Source organism: Scyliorhinus torazame, chromosome 1, assembly GCF_047496885.1.
Source record: "Scyliorhinus torazame isolate Kashiwa2021f chromosome 1, sScyTor2.1, whole genome shotgun sequence".
In the NCBI taxonomy this organism is placed as follows: domain Eukaryota; kingdom Metazoa; phylum Chordata; class Chondrichthyes; order Carcharhiniformes; family Scyliorhinidae; genus Scyliorhinus; species Scyliorhinus torazame.
In genome coordinates this window covers 168,052,619-168,073,626 of record NC_092707.1, presented here as the reverse complement: position 1 = coordinate 168,073,626, position 21,008 = coordinate 168,052,619, and the positions used below count along the sequence as shown (strand labels likewise).

The 21,008-nt window shown below is 47.3% G+C and overlaps 1 protein-coding gene across 1 annotated transcript in view; it reads left to right on the top strand.

Annotated features, from left to right (window-relative positions):
• The window catches only part of LOC140416431 (hippocalcin-like protein 1), a 226,159-nt gene that overhangs the window by 117,619 nt on the left and 87,532 nt on the right, over positions 1-21,008 (top strand). The gene's annotated exons all lie outside the window — the stretch shown is intronic.

Below are 21,008 nucleotides of genomic sequence, written 5' to 3'. Positions count from 1 at the left end.
ACCTTGTATACGGCTCCCTGGTGGGCGGAGCCAGAGGCGGAGTCCCCCAGTGTTCCAAACCCGGTCTTAAAGGGGCATCACCTACATGATGTTAAGGGTACAGTAACCATTCATCACGGGGATCTTTTTAAAAGGCAAGTTCAAAAGATTCCCCTTGTGCCTCCTATGCCAACTCAAGCCCTTCCACTACACTTTTGAGAATCAATGGACATGGAACTGCGAAAATTTGGCATAAAGGACATGAACAGCCTGAGCGGTGGGTGGGAGCATGGGCTGGCATAGACCGGGCATGATCCCATGGGGAGTCACATTCGAAAGGAGTGTAGGTCAGATAGAAGGACATGCAACACCAATTCTTACCTGAGAAAGGACATACTGGCGCTGGAGGATGTGCAGAGGAGTTTCACTAGGTTAATCCCAGAGTTGAAGGGGGTGGATTACGAGGAGAGGTTTAGTAGACTGGGACGGTACTCGTTATAATTTAGAAGGATGAGGGGGGGATCTTACAGAAACATATAAAATTATGAAGGGAATTAGATAGGATAGATGCGGGCAGGTGGTTTCCACTGGCGGGTGGAAGCAGAACTAGGGGGCATAGCCTCAAAATAAGGGGAAATAGATTTAGGACTGAGCTTAGGAGGAACTTCTTCACCCAAAGGGTTGTGAATCTATGGAATTCCTTACCCAGTGAAGCAGTTGAGGCTCCTTCATTAAATGTTTTTAAGATAAAGATAGATAGTTTTTTGAAGAATAAAGGGATTAAGGGTTATGGTGTTGGGGCTGGGAAGTGATCTCATTGAATGGCGGAGTAGGCTCGAGGGGCCAGGTGGCCTACTCCTGCTCCTAGTTTTTAATGTTCTTATGAGGGGTGTTTGGAGGGTGAAGGGGATGTGAGGGCTGGAGGACTTTGCCCCATTAGAGGTGGACATTTTAAACAATCCACCTTGGCACTTGGCAGCCCCTATGCCTGCCTTCTCCCACCTTCCCGAGTAAGCTGGCCTTGCTACAGCTGACACCTGGCCTCCCGCAGTGAAGACATCTCGGGCGGGAACTTGCGTCCGAGGCAGGCTGGCCAAGCTGAGATTTTCCGGACTCCCTCTTCCTGCCCCAGCCTGAGAATTGGTGTTGCAGTGTCCTTCTATCTGACCTAAACACCTTTCGAATGTGACTCCCCATGGGATCAGGAACATTACCTTGTAATGTAATGTGCTTTCACATCTCGTCTTGTGCAAATGCTACACGATTTATTTCATCACAAGTGCAAATGTAAGGTAAAGTCGCCATCGTCCCAGATGACCATAGGCTGCTTTCCCGTTTAAGGGGGAGAGCTGCCTGGTGGTGATTTTAACCTGAAGATCACCACACCTCCGACAATGGGCACAGTTGAGAAGGCAGGGCCTTCATTAATAACCTCTGTCTGGATGGGAATTGAACCCACGCTGTTGGCCTTGCTCTGCAAACCAGCCATCCAGTCAATTGAGCTAAACGGGTAACATCACATTAACAAACCATATATCTCTAATTTTTTCTGTTTAAAGCATAGAACATAAGATTTTTAAGGAACTTCGGCACGGTTGCACGGTGGTTAGCACTGCTGCCTCACAGCACCAGGGACCCGGGTTCAGTTCCAGCCTTGGATGACTTTGTGCAGTATGCATGTTCTCCCCATGTCTGTGTGGGTTTCTTCCAGGTGTTCCGGTTTCGTCCCACAGTCCAAAGGTTTGTGGGTTAGATGGGATTACAGGAATGTGGTGGTGCGTAGGCCTAGGGAGGGTGCTCTTTCGGAGGGTGGTGCAGACTTGAAAAATGTATGAATAAGAAAATTCAGCCATCAAAAATTCCATAATCTGGCGGCATGGTGGTTGTGGTTAGCGCCGCTGCCTCATGATGCCGAGGACCCGGGTTCGAACAGGAACTGCCTCATTCTCTCCCAAAACCCAGTGGCTCTGGTGGTGATGATGCAGTGTTGGAGAATTACTATTGAGTCTCTTGATGGGGAATGACCTGCTTTTGGCATCGTGAACCAGGACAAGACTTCAGCTGGTCTGGATTTTTTAACTTTATTTCACAAGTCAGTCACATCTGTTTATGGCATTGTTGCACTTAGCAACAAGATAAAATCTTCCCCAGATGTGAGTTGAACCTTACGATGGGATTGGCCCTCTTTAATTCAATCGCAGTTAATGGTTTTTATAAAGTATACAAGTGTTTCTAACCATCTGTGTTATGTCAGCTGGGTGTGTGAGGGGAGGGTGATTACTGTAAGCCTGCAAACTCCAAATCTAAACTGATACATGTACCGAATACATCCTCTATGATTCAATCATTTGTTAGATGGCGATGAAGATCATCATTCTAATTCAACAGTTACTATGCAATTAATGTTTCCTGGATTTAAACAAAAGTGCTATTTGACAAGCCAAAAGAGTGACTAGCATCAGAAAATCATCATTCTAATTCAACAGTTAATATGTAATTAATGTTTCCTGGATTTAAACAAAAGTGCTATTTGACAAGCCAAAAGTGACCAGCATCAGAAAATCAATCCAGTAAATTTAATGCAAAAGCATGCTGAGAATCTGAAATAAAAACAGCAGATGCTAGAAATACTCGGTCGGGCACCAACTCTGGAGGGGTTGGATTTTTGAGCTTTCAGCTTTGATCGGAACTCTACTTCAGTTCATGTTTCTTGTTTTACCACATAGAAGAAGAAACCACACACAGTACATTAATGTGCCTGTCCACTATAGATGCTGCAGAACCCTCTGTTTACCTCCCTGAAGTTTCCATATTAGTCTCCACCCCGGTGCATTATGCAGGAATTTTGTATTATGTAAAATATTTTGTCCATAAATCATTCTATCCTACCTTGCACCGATCTGAATTTACTTCCGAGATATGCTTTAGGGTCTCTTTGACTGAACAATTTCAAAAGGTCTCGTTAAACAATACTTTCACTTTTCAACAAACTTGGGAAAGCCCAAAACATCAATAATGGGCCACTTTGAAAATGTAGGGCAGGATCTACAGGTTGAATTGTGCCCAAATATCAGTGCAGTGTGGTGCAACACAACTAGTAGGTGCCGGGAGATCCCACTTCTGGGATCTACCAAGCTCTCCATGCCTCGTGAGATCTAATGTGATCTCGCAATCATTGCAAAGTGAATCTCGCCCATGGTGGCAAATCTGCATATTAGATTGTGACAGCTAGTCTCGAGAGGATTCAAGTCCAGTGTTGCTAACTTTGCCTTAGTTCAATTGCTCTGTTTTATTACCTTTACTCTCGAGTCGCCAGGTATCTTTATGATACCGCCACAAGGATCAAGTCCAAGTAATGATCAATAACCCAATACACCGATTAGTAAGATTTAAATCAAAGCACATTTATTATATACAGTAATAGCTACTTGTGCATAAATTCTACGTCTAAGCTACTTCTACAACTAACAGGCCTATACTTAACTTTGGACTGGCCCACCAGGTCAGGGAAACAAATGGCCTTTCGTTCGGGTTCTGAGCCTGTGGGATACGAAGTTGGTACGGATTGGTAGCTAGGAGCGCCTATCTCATAGCGAGCGCTGAATTAAGACTTACGATTTTGATCTTCACTGCTCCGGTCACGGTCATTGTTGGTTCGTTGTTGCAGGGTGACCCAGGCAGGAAGCAGAGCATGAAGAGAGCGAAGAGGTGGAGAAGAAGAGAGCGATTTGAACTTGGGGTCAATTCTTATAGTCCCCAGGGGCTTTCCGCCTTTCGGGGCGGACCCTGTACCTGGTCCCAAGTGATTGGACTTTGTCCCAATCGCTTGGTTCGATTTTCTCCAATGCTGGAGCGGTTCCCTGATCGCTGGGCGTTCTTGAGGTGCTCGTTCACCTCCTTTTGTGTAGGCTCCTGCTGGCGCCGAAGGGTCTGGTTTTGCTTTGTGTCTAAATGTTTCGTATTGTTCCCGGGGATTGCTCATTAATATGCAGATGGCTGTTGTTTTGTTATGCTGATGGTTGCTGGTATCGATATTGTCTGGCCTTTCCAGAGGTAAATACACAGCCAACCTGCAGCTTCTGGTTTTTGTCTTGTTGGCTGACTTTCCCATCAGCCTTTGCCGTTCGCCATTTTGAATCGGGAGTTGGCCATTTTAAGTGGCTACAACAGGAGCAGGGATATTTTGCTGCAATTTGCTGGTGAGGCCACACTTGGAATATTGTGGGCAGTTTTGGTCTCCTTATCTGAGTGCAGTGTGAAGGCTTACCAGACTGATTCTTGGGATGGCAGGACTTGCGTTATGAGGAGAGATCAAGTCAGCTGGGCTTATATTCGGTGGAGTCTAGAAGAATGAGGGTAATCTCATAGAAACCTTAAAAATATTGGAAACATCCTGCCCGCATCTACGCTGTCTAGTCCTGTTCGAATTTTACAGGTTTCGATGAGGGCTTTCCAATTCACACTCCCTGAACAGGCGTCGGAATGTGGTGACTAGGTGCTTTTCACAGTAACTTCATTTGAAGCCTACTTGTGACAAGCGATTTTCATTTTTTTCATTTCATTTCATTCATTTCTACATTCTCCTCGTAGAGCTCACTCACACATCCAGCTTCGTCATCGGCAAATTTGGAGATATTGTATTTAGTTCCCTCTCCTAATCGTTAATATATATTGTGAATAGCTGGGGTCCTAGAACTGAGCTCCGTGGACAATCACGAGTCACTGCCTGCCATTTGGAAAGAATAACCATTATTATTATTTCTACTCTTTGTTCCCTGTCTGTCAGCTAGTTTTCTATCTCGATATACTACCCCCAATCCCATATGCTTTAATCTTTTATATAGGATTTTGTCGAAAGCCTGCTGAAAGTCCAAATACACCACACAACTGGCTCCCCTTTGTCAATTCTGCTAGTTACATCCTCGAAGAATTCCAGTAGATTTATCAAGCCTGATTTCTCTTTTGTAAATCCATGCAGACTCTGTCCGATCCTGCCACTGTTTTCTAAGTGCTCTGCTATTAAATATTTGATTGTGGACTCTAGAATTCTTTCCACTACTAACAGCAGGCTGACTGCACAGCCTGCCTCATCGTCTTGCTCTGCCCAGTGGTCACCCATTCCCTACCAGCCTGTGGATTCTTGGCCTGCACAGTGCCCACCTCTCTATACATGGTATCCACGATACTCTCCACTTCATGGATGCTACAGTGACCCCAGCCGCCGCTCCTGTTCCAGAACCCAGGCTTCCAGGAGCTGTAGCTAGAGACATTTCCTGCACACATGCTGGCCCTGCGCACTGAAAATGTTCCCACATACAACAGGAGGAACACACCACGGCTTTGAGTTCTCCTGCCATGTTGTGCCCCTTTCAATTAAATCTTTTGGAAGATACTTAAAATCTCATTAATAATGACGGGATTGGTTATGGGATAAACGTTAAGTGCTATTTCATTTCAGGTAGTCTAGTGTGATTGCTTATGATCACCTAAGAGGGTAGAAGGGGCCTCAGTTTAACTTGCCATGCATAAAGCAGTGCTTCCTTAGGACTGAATTGAAGTGTCAGGCTAGATGTGCTGAAGAAAAAGTTCAGCCCAAAACCTCCTGTCTCTCCGATCAAAAGTGCTACCACTGAGCCAAGGCTGACACTTAAAAAAATATTTTTTCTTTTCCTGCTGGAGGTGATGTGCTAGGAATTAATTAAGTTTATTTTTAAATAATTCCCAAATGGGAAATTTTCAATTGAACTATTCTCTGTGCCATTTGGAAATCCTTTCAATAGATTTTTAAAAAATCCATGTTTATGAGAAACTCCAAATGCTGGAATTGCAATGAATGATTTGTCATAAGGCATTTATGTCTGATTTGTTTCCTGCATATCGAATAAAGAAATTTTGAATATACCTTCAGCTCCAGGTGTAGACCTACAGTTTCCATTACACTTCTGTTGCAATTATTTGTTTTCTAGTGTCATTGGCATTAATACTGACCTGTTTCAGTTTTGTTCACTGAATAACAGAATTGTTACGGCGCAGATGGAGGCCATTTGGCCCATCATCTCTGCTAGCTCTCCCATCATGATTTGGTGCCATGTCCCAGCCTTTTCCCCGCACCTCTGCACATGGTTTCTATTTGTAGAGGTCATTTGTCAGCTTTCACTAGTTTTCTAGGTTTATATGTATGCTTCACCAGTTTCCATTCCACATTCGTGACAAATTTAAGCTTCGGCAATGCTACAGTTCTCTAAAGATTTTCAGTTCATGAGATTGGTTTTAAAATGTAAAAATGATTTTGTTTTTTTGGCCTTGCCTTGCTAAAACATGTTTCTAATTTTAATTGGCATTAGATGCTAGAGAATCTGAAAATCCATGGGTGTCAAAATCATTATTTCGTTTTTAAATCAAATGTTGACTATCCCTTTAAATGCTGTACAATTATTTTAGGTAGCTGTTGTGGTCGGGTATTTGGATAAGGCCTGTATAATAGGATAGCAAAGCCTGTTGAATTCTCATCAAGTATTAAATTGGTTTATGCCACAGTATAATTAGTGTTCAATTTTCTTCCACTGAAAATTCTTTGAGTCATTGGTGCTGTTTAAACAACTGTCAAGATTGCCTGCTACTGTTTCTTGATAAGAAACAACTCTCTTGATTGAAGCATTTGGGTAGAGTGATCGGGTTGTTTGGGAAGAGTTAATGTCCCCAGTGCTTAAGGTTGAATTGGGGTTTTACTTGTTTAATAGATTGCTCTTATTATTTAATAGACTGGACCAATATATATAAAGGGGATACAGGTGGCACTAGTTTGTGTTGGAGTAGTGATTACTGAACGTACTAAACCTGGAGTTGCGGGGGCAGAGCCTGAGGAGATCCCGTCTATCAGTGATCCCGGTGGTGGGATCAAGGCAGCCCCTGAGTCGGTTGGTGGGCCTGCGTCGCCCGCCACACTCAGTGTGGTGGAGGATTCGGGCCCGGTGGGCGACTGTCCGAAGACTGTCAGCCGCCCAGTGTCGGGGGCGCAGGGTGCACGAGACGCTCTGTAGTGGGAGCCTAACACTCGTGCCTGACACTGTCGCCCCTCACCCCCTCTGGGGAACTCCCAGAATCTGACACATCATAATTGAAGTTTCTTTTGTTTTTCTGCCTCCGTAGATAGTTCAGGCAGTGCCCTATTTTCCCCCCACCCTTCACCAACACTCCGACTCCCTCCCTCGCCACCATCTTCCATTCCCCTCTTTCCACATCACCCCCCCCCCTTCCTTAGAGGGTATCTGGTCTCTCCACCGCAAAGCTTAGTGCTTGTACCATTTGTTTTTTGTAGAAACGTGTTGTGAACTGTTTTAATAATCAGAGTATCCACGCCCCCTCCCCATACATTGGTACTGAGGGGAGGGTACTCTGTTTCTCCAACACAAAATGAGTGTTTGTACCGTTTGGACTTGTATATACTTTTTACTGTTTTAATAAAAAGATATGGATCTGAAAACTTGCTTCCTGGTTCTTATTATGGAGATACTGGGCGGGGTTCTCTGATAATGGGGCGAAGTGTTGACACCGTCATAAATACAGGAGCGTTTTACGATGGCGTCAACAGGCCCCATAGAGCACGGCTGCCACGAGAAGCACGGGGGAGTGGCCTGAGATCGGTGTCCGATACGTAGGTGCGTTATTAACGTGGCGCCGCGTCGCAATAAAATAACGTGACCCTCCCACACACAGCTGGGAAGGTGGCCATCCGCCGTGCAGCGCCAGGGTATCGGGATACTGATCTGGATGCCGTGGAGTAGAGGACGGGGCTCTGTACCCCGGACCCAGCTGCAAAACCCCACGCAACACCGTTCTGCGTTTGCGGAGGGAGGTGGGCGAGGCCGTCACCGCCAAATGGCCGACACCCAGGACAGGCGACCAGTAAGAAGCTGCACGACCTACTCACGGCAGCCAGGGTGAGTACCCATCACTGTGGCTCCGTTTTGCGGAGAATCGCGTCTCGGCGGCTTGGCGCAGCCCAAATCTGGAAGGTTTATCCACCCTGGGCGCTTTGCGCAAGTGAAGGAGACCCATCCTGAGTGAGTGAGACACAGCCAGAGTAGAAAGGTGTAAGAGGTAAGTGGTGAATTCAAATCTTCAAAACTGTTTTTCAGTAAAAAGGTCCGTGTCTAGCTCAGTGTCTGATTGGCTGAGCTGCCTGCACCCTAATTGCTGAGAGGAGTAAAAGCAATAGGTTGTTGTGATGGGAGACTTTAACTTCCCCAATATTGACTGCGACTCACTTAGTGCCAGGGGCTTAGACGGGGCAGAGTTTGTAAGGAGCATCCAGGAGGGCTTCTTAAAACAATATGTAGACCGTCCAACTAGGGAAGGGGATGTACTGGACCTGGTATTGGGGAATGAGCCCGGCCAGGTGGTATAAGTTTCAGTAGGGGAGCATTTTGGGAACAGTGACCACAATTCAGTAAGTTTTAAAGTGCTGGTGGACAAGGATAAGAGTGGTCCTAGGGTGAATGTGCTAAATTAGGGGAAGGCTAATTATAACAATATTAGGTGGGAACTGAAGAACCTAGATTGGGGGTGGATGTTTGAGGGTAAATCAACATCTGACATGTGGGAGGCTTTCAAATGTCAGTTGAAAGGAATTCTGGACCGGCATGTTCCTGTGAGGAAGAAGGATAAATATGGCAAATTTTGCGATCCTTGGATAACGAGAGATATTGTTGGCTTTGTCAAAAAGAAAAAGGAGGCATTTGTCAGGGCTGGAAGGCTGGGAACAGACAAAGCCTGTGTGGAATATAAGGAAAGTAGGAAGGAACTTAAGCAAGGAGTCAGGGGGGGCTAAAAAGGGTCACGAAACATCATTGGCAAATAGGGTTAAGGAAAATCCCAAGGCTATTTACATGTACATAAAAAGCAAGGGGGTAGCCAGGAAAAGGGTTGGCCCACTGAAGGAGAGGTGAGGGAATCTATGTGTGGAGCCAGAGGAAATGGGTGAGGTACTAAATGAATACTTTGCATCAGTATTCACCAAAGAGAAGGAATTGGTGGATGTTGAGTCTGGAGGAGGGTGTGTAGGTAGCCTGGGTCACATTGAGATGCAAAAAGACGAGGTGTTGGGCATCTTGAAAAATATAAGGTGGATAAGTCCCCAGGGCCTGATGGGATCTACCCCAGAATACTGAAGGAGGCTGGAGAGGAAATTGCTGAGGCCTTGACTGAAATCTTTGGATCCTCACTGTCTTCAGGTGATGTCCTGGAGGACTGGAGAATAGCCAATGTTGTTCCTTTGTTTAAGAAGGGTAGCAAGGATAATCCAGGGAACTACAGGCCGGTGAGCCTTACGTCAGTGGTAGGGAAATTACTGGAGAGAATTCTTTGAGACAGGATCTACTCCTATTTGGAAGCAAGTGGTCGTATTAGCGAGAGGCAGCATGGTTTTGTGAAAGGGAGGTCGTGTCTCACTAACTTGATCGAGTTTTTCGAGGAGGTCAAAAAGATGATTGATGCAGGTAGGGCAGTGGATATTGTCTATATGGACTTCAGTAAGGCCTTTGACAAGGTTCCTCATGGCAGACTGGTACAAAAGGTGAAGTCACACAGGATCAGAGGTGAGCTGACAAGATGGATGCAGAACTGGCTAGGTCACAGAAGGCAGAGAGTAGCAATGGAAGGGTGCTTTTCAGATTGGAGGGCTGTGACTAGTGGTGCTCCACAGGGATCAGTGCTGGGACCTTTGCTGTTCGTAGTATATATAAATGATTTGGAGAAAAATGTAACTGGTCTGATTAGTAAGTTTGCAGACATCACAAAGGTTGGTGGAATTGTGGATAGCGATGAGGACTGTCGGAGGATACAGCAGGATTTAGATTGTTTGGAGACTTGGGTGGCGAGATGGCAGATGGCGTTTAATCCAGACAAATGTGAGGTAATGCATTTTGCAAGGTTTAATACAGGTAGGGAATATACAGTTGATGGTAGAACCCCCAAGAGTATTGACAGTCAGAGAGGTCTTGGTGTCCAGGTCCACAGGTCACTGAAAGGGGTAACACAGGTGGAGAAGGTAGTCAAGAAGGCAAATGGCATGCTTGCCTTCATTGGCTGGGGCATTGATTATAAAAATTGGCAAGTCATGTTGCAGCTGTAAAGAACCTTAGTTAGGCCACACTTGGAGTACAGTGTTCAATTCTGGTCGCCACACTACCAGAAGAATGTGGAGGCTTTTGAGAGGTGGCAAAAGAGATTGAGCAGGATGTTGCCTGGTATGGAGGGCATTAGCTATGAGGAGAGGTTGAATAAACTTGGTTTGTTCTCAGTGGAACGAAGGAGATTGAGGGGCGACCTGATAGAGATCTACAAAATTATGAGGGTGGATAGTCCGAGACCTTTTCCAGGGTAGAGGGGTCAATTACTAGGGGGCATAGGTTTAAGGAGCGAGGGGCAAGGTTTAGAGCAGATGTACGAGGCAAGTTTTTTTTTACACCGAGGGTAGTGGGTGCTTGGAACTCGCTGCCAGAGGAGGTGGTGGAAGCAGGGACGATAGTGACATCTAAAGGGCATCTTGACAAATACATGAATAGGATGGGAATAGAGGGATACGGAGCCTGGAAGTGTAGAAGATTTTAGTTTAGACGGGCAGCATGGTCGGCGCAGGCTTGGAGGGCCGAAGTGCCTGTTCCTGTGCTGTACTTTTCTTTGTTCTTTGTACCTGCATATCCTCCCCAACCCACTGCTGGTGGGCATAAACTTGTTTCGTGCAGTGAGTTTTCCTGCTGACAGCCTGGTTGGTCGGGACTTCACCTTCACCCCATTAGCGGGAAGCAACTGAGGCCTCACTCTAACCTCCAGCGGGTTTCCTGATCTGCCATGGTGGGCACCAGCAGAAGATCCCGTTGTATTCATGCTGGCGTAAAAGAAGTGTTTTAGACCTCCCGCTGAATTCTTCCCCCTACCCCTCCCTTGAGCCCACCATTGAATCTACTGCAGGGGTTTGGGAGAATTCTGTCTGCATTATTTCAACCTTGTCTCTTTGAAACCATTGCTAAAATGTTGTCCAGGATGGGAGATTTACTCTGCTTTTTGTGTAAACTTAATTTAATAAATGAAAATATGAAATTCATACTATGGGGCGCGATTCTCCAAAATGGAGACTAAGTGTTCGGGCCATCGTGAACGCCGTCATGTTACACGACGGCACAAAACGGGCCAGCCTCCCTTCCCGGCGCCAAATGGACGCCGCGCCAACCCGCGCATGCGCAGTTGGGCCCCGACAACCCGCGCATGTGCAGGGGACTTCTTCAGCGCTCCAACCCCGATGCAACATGGCGCGGGGGTTCTGGGGCCAGAAGCAGAACAAAGTAGGCCCTATTGGGGGGTGGGGGGGGGGGGGGGGGGTGGGAGGCTGGCCCGCCGACCGGTGAGCTCCGATCGTGGGCCAGACTCCATCAAAGGCGCCCCCCCCCCCCCCAATGAAGGAGCGCTCTTCGCCGCCCTACAGGCCGCCCCCGACCCTTTGCTCAGGGTTCCCGCCGGGGGTGAACGGCACCGGTGGGACTCTGCCATTTCCGTGCGGTCACTCGGTCCATCCGGGAATCGGCGGCCCGGCCTCGTACAGCGGCCCGCGACCGCACCGTGCCTAACGCGCCGGCATAAATGCCGCCAATTCTCCGCACCTCGGAGAATCGCGCGTCGGCAGTGTGGTGCGGTTGCGGCGATTCTCTGGCCCGGCACGGGGCTCGGAGAATCGTGCCCTATAGGCGTAATCTGTCAAGTGAAGTGTCGGTTTCAGCAGGAAAACCAGTGTATAGCTCTCCAGCTGCACAGTTGAATGTTTCTCTCCAGATTCCGCCATTTTTGCCCGAGAGTGAATGCTGGCTGAAAATTCATACCTCACTGTATATAATCGTCACAAGCTGCATGAAGAAATTTGCTTTGTATCTTTGTTACAACAAAGTGACATAAAATTCTAACAAACCTCACTATTGTGCCACTTGCCCGTGAAACTAACCAAACAGATGCTCAGCTAGCTCCTCTCTGTTATATCACTCTTTGTGGTAATATGTTGTTATTCTTTGCCTTGTGATCCAGAATGGTCGGATGAGTTGATGATAAAGAAACCACCAATCTTGAGATTGAAGCAAAACTAATTTATTGAAGAATGATTAAATTAAATAGAGTTTGCACACACTACAGAGCTGTAACTATTAATATAGTAATCTATAATCTAATAAGAGCTGTAACTATTAATATAGTAATCTATAATCTAATATTAACTAATGATGAATTTGTGATACTTCTCTCTAATCTAACCTACTCCCCGAGCTGTGATCAATACTTCTCTCTGCTGACACTCACTAACCTTCCACCCAAGATTCCCTGAGGTCTGATATTTATACTGGGAACTGGTGGTGCCCTCTTTTGAATGACACGGAGATGTAATAATTAACCCTTCACTGGCATACCGATATACATATCATTGTACTCTCCTTCCCGGAGAAAAGAATATTTGCCAAGTAACATGTTTCTTCATGCTGCTTTGTGAATCATACAGGAAAATGGGGCTCTTATTCTGAAATGAGACACTGGCCCAAAAAATTTAAACATGACTGATTCACCATTGGAAAAGAGACTTATTAAAATATGGTAATGATACTTTTAAACCGTTCGCATTGATGAATTTAAAATAGCAAATTTGTGGTACAGTGCCATGAAACGCTAATAGCATAAAAAGCCAATGGCAGTTTTTTAAAATCTAAAATTACACCCTGGGATTCGAGTGTGTTGCAGTGGGATTTCACAAAGCACATATTTTTGATGCAAAGCGTAATTTTGGGATCGGAATGTCAGTAAGCAAAGTCTAACTTGATTGAGCATTTGTTGCAATGAATTTTCAAATCTTGGGCCGTGCACTGTAACATTGAATTTTCTGAGCCAGTGAGCAACTTTAATGAAGTGTTTACAAAATTCCTTGCAGATTTTAACTCTCAAGATGCATGTGGTATTTGTTGTGCTACTTACTGTGTGGTGTGGTAAAGAAGGTTGGCTCCAGGAAGTGAACTTTAGCTTTAACTGAGTATTCAAATTACAGTAGTCTGTCAAATACAATTCTTTGAAGCAGCCATTCCACTTTTTATGGGCATGAAGTGATAAAGCTCGGGCTGATCTCCTTGGTAAATCTCCTTATAATTGTGAGAGATAAATAAGCGGTGAGCAGAGCATTGTAATCAACAATATGCAAACCAATTGCATGTACCGTTGCTGCAATGCAATCTTAACCTTCTAATCTCTACTGAACAGGGACCTAAACCAATTCATCCCAATTGTTCTCTAATGACAATTTGTAATCCATGCTTTAATTTGTCGTATGAATAAGGAGCAAATCTATTGGTTTAGTCTGTATCATGATTTTCCTGTGTGTGTGTGTGTGTGTGTGTTTATTGTATTCGTGTGCATGTGTATTGTACAGAAGGGGATAGGTGTATGAGTTATTTTGATCCATACATCCTACAATAGGAGAAGAAAGTCCCAATAGTAAGGAAACCACTAATGTCATTTGTATAAGCAAACACAGATTAAACCCCATTAAGATATATTCAGTTGGGGGAATATAGGCGCAGTTTTTAACAAATGAGTTAAAATGAAGGTGCTGGAGATTCAATTCCACAGAATCTCATTATTCATCATGAAAAAGAAAGCTAGCCAACCGTCTCTTCAGCAGATAATACAAATTGACAGATATTCGAAAGCACTCAGGCTGGAGTCAAATCAAAATCAAGCTGCCTTGTTAGTCCACCGAATACTGTCTCGGGCTTAATCTCTCGGCTTTATGAAAAGAAAGAGGAGGCACACCAAGTTGACATGCACTTTATGCTGCCCTGGGACTTCCAGGGATTCCTTGACAAGGTGGACTGAATCTGATGCCAGGAAGAAGCAAAGGATGAGAGAAGCCATAGGACTGAGTCAAGAGGGTGAATTTCAGCTCTCTTGAATCATACAGTACAGAAGAGGCCCTTCGGCCCATTGCATCAGCACCAACAAAACTACACTAAATCCACACGAATACCACTTTTCAGCACTTGGCCCATAGCACATTCTGACATTTGAAGTGCTCCTCTCTTTGGGTACTTGGACACTATAATATTGTTGGGTCTGAGGGTTTCAGTAAGGCAAGGGAGACCTAAGTGGAACTGTCTTTCGCAGGCTCTCCTACATGCCCTGGGCCTGAAAGCCTTTGAGACACTGTAGTCCAAACATTGTTTACTTCTCAACCCAAATGTGAGCACACTGTGCAGATGACCTGATCGCCAAACTTGCCACCCATGTAGTCTGGATAGGCTCAATACACCTGGAACAGACTTTACCCACCTACGAAGATAAAAGCAAATTACTGTGGATGCTGGAATCTGAAACAGAAAATACCGGACAATCTCAGCAGATCTGACAGCATCTGTGGAAAGAAAAGGAAGCTAATGTTTCGAGTCTCGATGACTCTTTGTCAAAGCTAGAGAGAACTAGAAATGGGGTCAAGATTTATACTGTTGGGGCGGTGGGAGGGGGGGGGCATGGAGCGGTGGGGCAGGCTTGGCGGCCAGCGATAGGTGGAGATTGACAAAGATGTCGAGGACAGAAGAGAAAAGGAATGTAAATGGGGGTGATTAAGACTATGGAGGGTGCTGTTAGTGGTACATAAAGAGATTAGAATGTATGAATGACAGAACAAAGGTGAGCAATGTGTCAAAGGGTAACTAGGAACAGATGGCCCAAGTGGAGTTAGGGGAGGGGTCACAATGGTGAGGGAAAAACAGATCAATGGAAAAAAATGAAAATAAATTGATAGAAATAAAAAAGTGGGTGAAGGTGGAGGAGAGAGTTCACAGTCTGAAGTTGAACTCCATGTTAAGTCCGGAAGGCTGTAACGTGCCTAATTGGAAGATGAGGTGCTGTTCCTGCAGTTTACGCTGGGCTTCACTGGAACATTGCAGCAGGCCCAGGACAGACATGTGGACGTGAGAACAGGATGGTGAATTTAAATGGCAAGTGATGGGAAGGTCTGGGTCCTGCTTGTGGAGCTGTTTTGCAAAATGGTTCACCCAATCGAGAACTAAGGGGCACAATTTCAAAATGGGGGTTTCCAAAGATGGATATTAGAAGGAATGTCTTCTCTGGATCATTGGTGCTTGAAATTCTCTGCCACAGTTTGCAGTGGAGGTTGCATAGCCAGTTGTTGAAGTCCAAACTGATAACTCCATGTGGGAAACCAAGAATCTGGGATCTAATTGATCAGGGTAAACTGCTTTTACCTCAGCCAATCAGATTGAAGGACTGCGAACTAAACCGCTAAGAATGAATTCACCCATTCTAATTTACATTTCCATGTCCGATCAGGTACAAGAAGAGAAATAGAGAGGGGGTGAAATATTTGATTAAAATAGCAAGGGTTAAAAAACAAAGAGTATTTTTTAAATGTAGACATTTGACACGGATCTCCAGCACCAATTAAAACCTGAAGGAAAAACTGCACTTTTCTAATAGTTAATTTTTACTGCCAGAGTGTTTGATTTGGCAATGATCAATGCTTCATCAAAAGAGTACATGGATTTTAAATGTTTTTCTGTATTGCATTTATCCTTGTGTCTCCCGCACTAATGCAACAACGTTATGCTGTTAAATGCATTCAATAGTGAGCTAGACCCGAGATGTAATTTTCTTTTTTCTAAAAATATATTTATTAAAGTTTTTAACACAATTTTTCTCCCTTACAAACAATAACCCCCTCCCCGGTAACAAAAAAAACAGAAATGAGAAATCGGGCGGAGCAAGATATATACATGACAAAATAGTATATTTACATAGCTTGTACACTGGCTCTCTCCCGTACGTGCCAGTTTCCCCGACTCTTCATGTTATCTCTTGCTCATCCACCCCACCCCTCCCCGGACGTCCCCCCCCACCCCCCCAGGTTGCTGCTGCTGCTGACCGACCTTCCTCTAACGCTCCGCGAGATAGTCTAGGAACGGTTGCCACCGCCTGTAGAACCCCTGCGCAGACCCTCTCAAGGCAAACCTGATCCTCTCCAACTTTATGAACCCAGCCATATCATTTATCCAGGCCTCCACGCTGGGGGGCTTTGCCTCCTTCCACATTAGCAAGATCCTTCGCCGGGCTACTAGGGACGCAAAGGCCAGAATACCGGCCTCTTTCGCCTCCTGCACTCCCGGTTCATCCACTACTCCGAATATTGCTAGCTCCCAGCTTGGCTTGACCCGGACTTTCACCACCTGAGATATTGCTCCCGCCACTCCTCTCCAGAACCCCTCCAGTGCCGGGCATGACCAAAACATATGGACATGGTTCGCCGGGCTCCCTGAGCACCTTCCACATCTATCCTCTACCCCAAAGAACCTGCTCAACCTCGCCCCCGTCAAGTGAGCTCTGTGAACCACCTTAAATTGTATCAGGCTGAGCCTGGCACACGAGGAGGAGGAATTAACCCTACCCAGGGCATCAGCCCACAGACCTTCCTCGATCTCCTCCCCCAGCTCCTCCTCCCATTTACCCTTCAACTCTTCTACCAGCGCTTCCCCCTCTTCTTTCATCTCCTGGTGTATTGCCGACAACTTGCCCTCCCCGACCCATGCACCCGAGACCACCCTGTCTTGAATTTCTTGTGCCGGGAGCAACGGGAATTCCCTCACCTGTCGCCTCACAAAAGCCCTCACCTGCATATACCTAAAGGCATTTCCCGGGGGTAACTCAAACTTCTCCTCCAGTGCCCCTAGGCTTGCAAACGTTCCGTCAATGAACAGGTCCCCCATTCTTCTGATCCCCGCCCGATGCCAGCTCTGGAACCCCCGGTCCATCTTCCCCGGGACAAACCGATGGTTACCCCTGATCGGGGACCACACCGATGCTCCCATTGCACCCCTGTGTCGTCTCCACTGGCCCCAGATCCTTAGCGTTGTCGCCACCACCGGGCTCGTGGTATACTTTGTCGGCGAGAGCGGCAGTGGTGCCGTCACCAACGCCCTCAGGCTCGTTCCTTTGCAGGACGCCATCTCCATCCTCTTCCATGCCGCCCCCTCTCCCTCCATAACCCACTTGCGGATCATCGCCACATTTGCAGACCAGTAGTAGCTCCCCAGGTTTGGCAGCGCCAACCCTCATCGGTACCTACTGCATTCCAGGAACCCTCTCCTTACCCTCGGGGTCTTATTCGCCCACAAACCCCATAATACTCCTGCCTACTCTCTTAAAAAAGGCCTTCGTGATCACGATGGGAAGGCACTGAAACACAAACAAAAACCTTGGAAGGACCACCATTTTGACCGATTGCACTCTACCCGCCAGCGAGAGCGGTAACATGTCCCATCTTTTGAAGTCCTCCTCCATTTGCTCCATCAACCTCGTCAGATTCAGTTTATGTAGGGCCCCCCAACTCCTGGCTATATGGATCCCCAGATACCGAAAGCTCCCCTCCGCCCTCCTCAGCGGTAGGTCCCCTATCCCTCTTTCTTGGTCCCCCGCCTGTAATACAAAGAGCTCACTCTTCCCAACATTGAGCTTATAGCCTGAGAACTCCCCAAACTCCCTCAGAGTCTGCATGACCTCCACCATCCCCTCCATTGGATCCGCCACGTACAGCAACAGGTCATCCGCATATAGCGACACCCGATGCTCTTCTCCCTCTCGGACCACCCCCCTCCATTTATTAGACTCCCTCAATTACATGGCCAATGGTTCGATCGCCAATGTGAACAACGGGGGACAGGGGGCACCCCTGCCTCGTCCCTCGGTACAGTCGAAAGTACTCCGACCTCCGCCGGTTCGTCACTACACTCGCCACCGGGGCTCTGTAAAGGAGCTTAACCCAACTGATAAACCCTCCCCCGAACCCAAACCTACGCAGCACCTCCCAGAGGTACTCCCACTCTACTCGGTCAAAGGCCTTCTCCGCGTCCATAGCTGCCACTATCTCCGTTTCTCCCTCCACCGATGGCATTATTATCACGTTTAAGCGCCGCTGCACATTGGTGTTTAGCTGCCTACCCTTTACAAATCCTGTCTGGTCCTCGTGAATCACCCCCGGGACACAGTCCTCGATCCTCGTGGCCATCACTTTTGCCAGCAACTTAGCATCCACATTAAGGAGCGAGATCGGCCTGCACGATCCACATTGCAGTGGCTCCTTGTCCCGCTTTAGGATCAAAGAAATTGTCGCTTCCGACATTGTCGGAGGTAGGGTCCCCTCCTCTCTTGCCTCATTAAAGGTCCTCACTAGTAGCGGGGCCAGCAGGTCTACGTACTTCCTGTAGAACTCCACCGGGAACCCGTCCGGTCCCGGGGCCTTCCCCGCCTGCATGCTCCCCAAACCCTTGCTCAGCTCCTCCAACCCAATTGGTGCCCCCAGACCAGCCACCTCTTGCTCCTCCACCCTCGGGAATCTCAGTTGGTCTAGGAATCGTCTCAGACCCTCTTCCCCCGCTGGGTGCTGAGATCTGTACAGCTCTTCATAGTAGGCCTTAAATACCTTGTTTATTTTCGTCGCACTCCGAATCGTGGCTCCCTTTCCATCTTTGACTCCCCCTATTTCCCTCGCTGCCATCCTTTTACGGAGCTGGTGTGCCAGCATCCGACTAGCCTTTTCCCCATACTCATAGGTCGCCCCCTGCGCTTTCCTCCACTGTGTCTCCACCTTCCCTGTGGTCAACAGGTCAAACTCCGTCTGGAGCCGTCGTCTTTCCCCAAGTAATCTTTCCTCCGGGGCCTCTGCGTATCTCCTGTCCACTCTCAAAATTTCCCCCACTAACCTCTCCCTTTCCATGCCCTCTGTCTTCTCCCTATGAGCCCTGATGGAGATTAGCTCTCCCCTGACCACCGCCTTCAACGCCTCCCATATCACCCCTACCCACACCTCCCCGTTGTCGTTGGCCTCCAAGTACCTTTCGATACACCCCATCACTTTCCCACACACCACCTCGTCCGCCAGCAGTCCCACATCCAGCCGCCACAGCGGCCGTTGGTCCCTCTCCTCTCCCAGCTCCAGTTCCACCCAGTGCGGGGCATGGTCCGAAATGGCTATGGCCGAATACTCCGTCCCCTCCACCCTCGGGATGAGCGCCCTGCCCAGAACACACAAATCTATCCGGGAGTAGGCTTTGTGTACATGGGAAAAGAAAGAACATTCCCTGGCCTGCGGCCTTGCAAACCGCCATGGGTCCACTCCCCCCATCTGATCCATAGATCCATAAACCCCCTAAGTACCTTGGCCGCCGCCGGCCTCTTTCCAGTCCTTGATTTGGAGCGGTCTAGTGCTGGATCCAACACTGTATTGAAATCCCCTCCCATTATCAGGCCTCCTATCTCCAGGTCCGGAATGCGCCCCAACATGCGCTTCATGAATCCTGCATCATCCCAGTTCGGGGCGTATACGTTTACCAACACCACCCACGTCCCTTGCAGCCTACCGCTCACCATTACATAATCGCCCTCCATTGTCCACCTCAATAGTCTTGGCCTCAAATGACACCCACTTTCCCACTAATATTGCCACCCCTCTATTCTTCGCGTCCAGTCCCGAGTGGAATACCTGTCCTACGCATCCCTTTCTTAACCTGACCTGGTCCGCCACCTTCAGGTGAGTCTCTTGGAGCATGACCACGTCCGCCTTCAGTCCCTTTAAGTGCGCGAACACTCGAGCCCTCTTCACCGGCCCATTCAGCCCCCTCACGTTCCACGTTATCAGCCGGATTAGACCATAAGACATAGGAGCGGAAGTAAGGCCATTCTGCCCATCGAGTCCACTCCACCATTCAATCATGGCTGATTTCAACTCCATTTACCCGCTCTCTCTCCGTAGCCCTTAATTCCTCGAGAAATCAAGAATTTATCAACTTCTGTCTTAAAGACATTCAACGTCCCGGCCTCCACCGCCCACTGTGGCAATGAATTCCACAGACCCACCACTCTCTGGCTGAAGAAATTTCTCCTCATCTCTGTTCTAAAGCGACTCCCTTTTATTCTAAGGCTGTGCCCCCGGGTCCTAGTCTCCCCTGCTAATGGAAACAACTTCCCTATATCCATCCTATCTAAGCCATTCATTATCTTGTAAGTTTCTATTAGATCTCCCCTCAACCTCCTAAACTCCAATGAATATAATCCCAGGATCCTCAGATGTTCATCGTATGTTAGGCCTACCATTCCTGGGATCATCCGTGTGAATCTCCGCTGGACCCGCTCCAGTGCCAGTATGTCCTTCCTGAGGTGTGGGGCCCAAAGTTGCCCACAGTATTCTAAATGGGGCCTAACTAATGCTTTATAAAGCTTCAGAAGTACATCCCTGCTTTTATATTCCAAGCCTCTTGAGATGAATGACAACATTGCATTTGCTTTCTTAATTACGGACTCAACCTGCAAGTTTACCTTTAGAGAATCCTGGACTAGGACTCCCAAGTCCCTTTGCACTTCAGCATTATGAATTTTGTCACCGTTTAGAAAATAGTCCATGCCTCTATTCCTTTTTCCAAAGTGCAAGACCTCGCACTTGCCCACGTTGAATTTCATCAGCCATTTCTTGGACCACTCTCCTAAACTGTCTAAATCTTTCTGCAGCCTCCCCACCTCCTCCATACTACCTGCCCCTCCACCTATCTTTGTATCATCGGCAAACTTAGCCAGAATGCCCCCAGTCCCATCATCTAGATCGTTAATATATAAAGAGAACAGCTGTGGCCCCAACACTGAACCCTGCGGGACACCACTCGTCACCGGTTGCCATTTATCCCAACTCTCTGCCTTCTGCCTGACAGCCAATCGTCAATCCATGTTAGTACCTTGCCTCGAATACCATGGGCCCTTAATTTACTCAGCAGTGTCCCGTGAGGCACCTTATCAAAGGCCTTTTGGAAGTCAAGATAGATAACATCCATTGGCTCTCCTTGGTCTAACCTATTTGTTATCTCTTCAAAGAACTCTAACAGGTTTGTCAGGCACGACCTCCCCTTACTAAATCCATGCTGACTTGTCCTAATCCGTCCCTGCACTTCCAA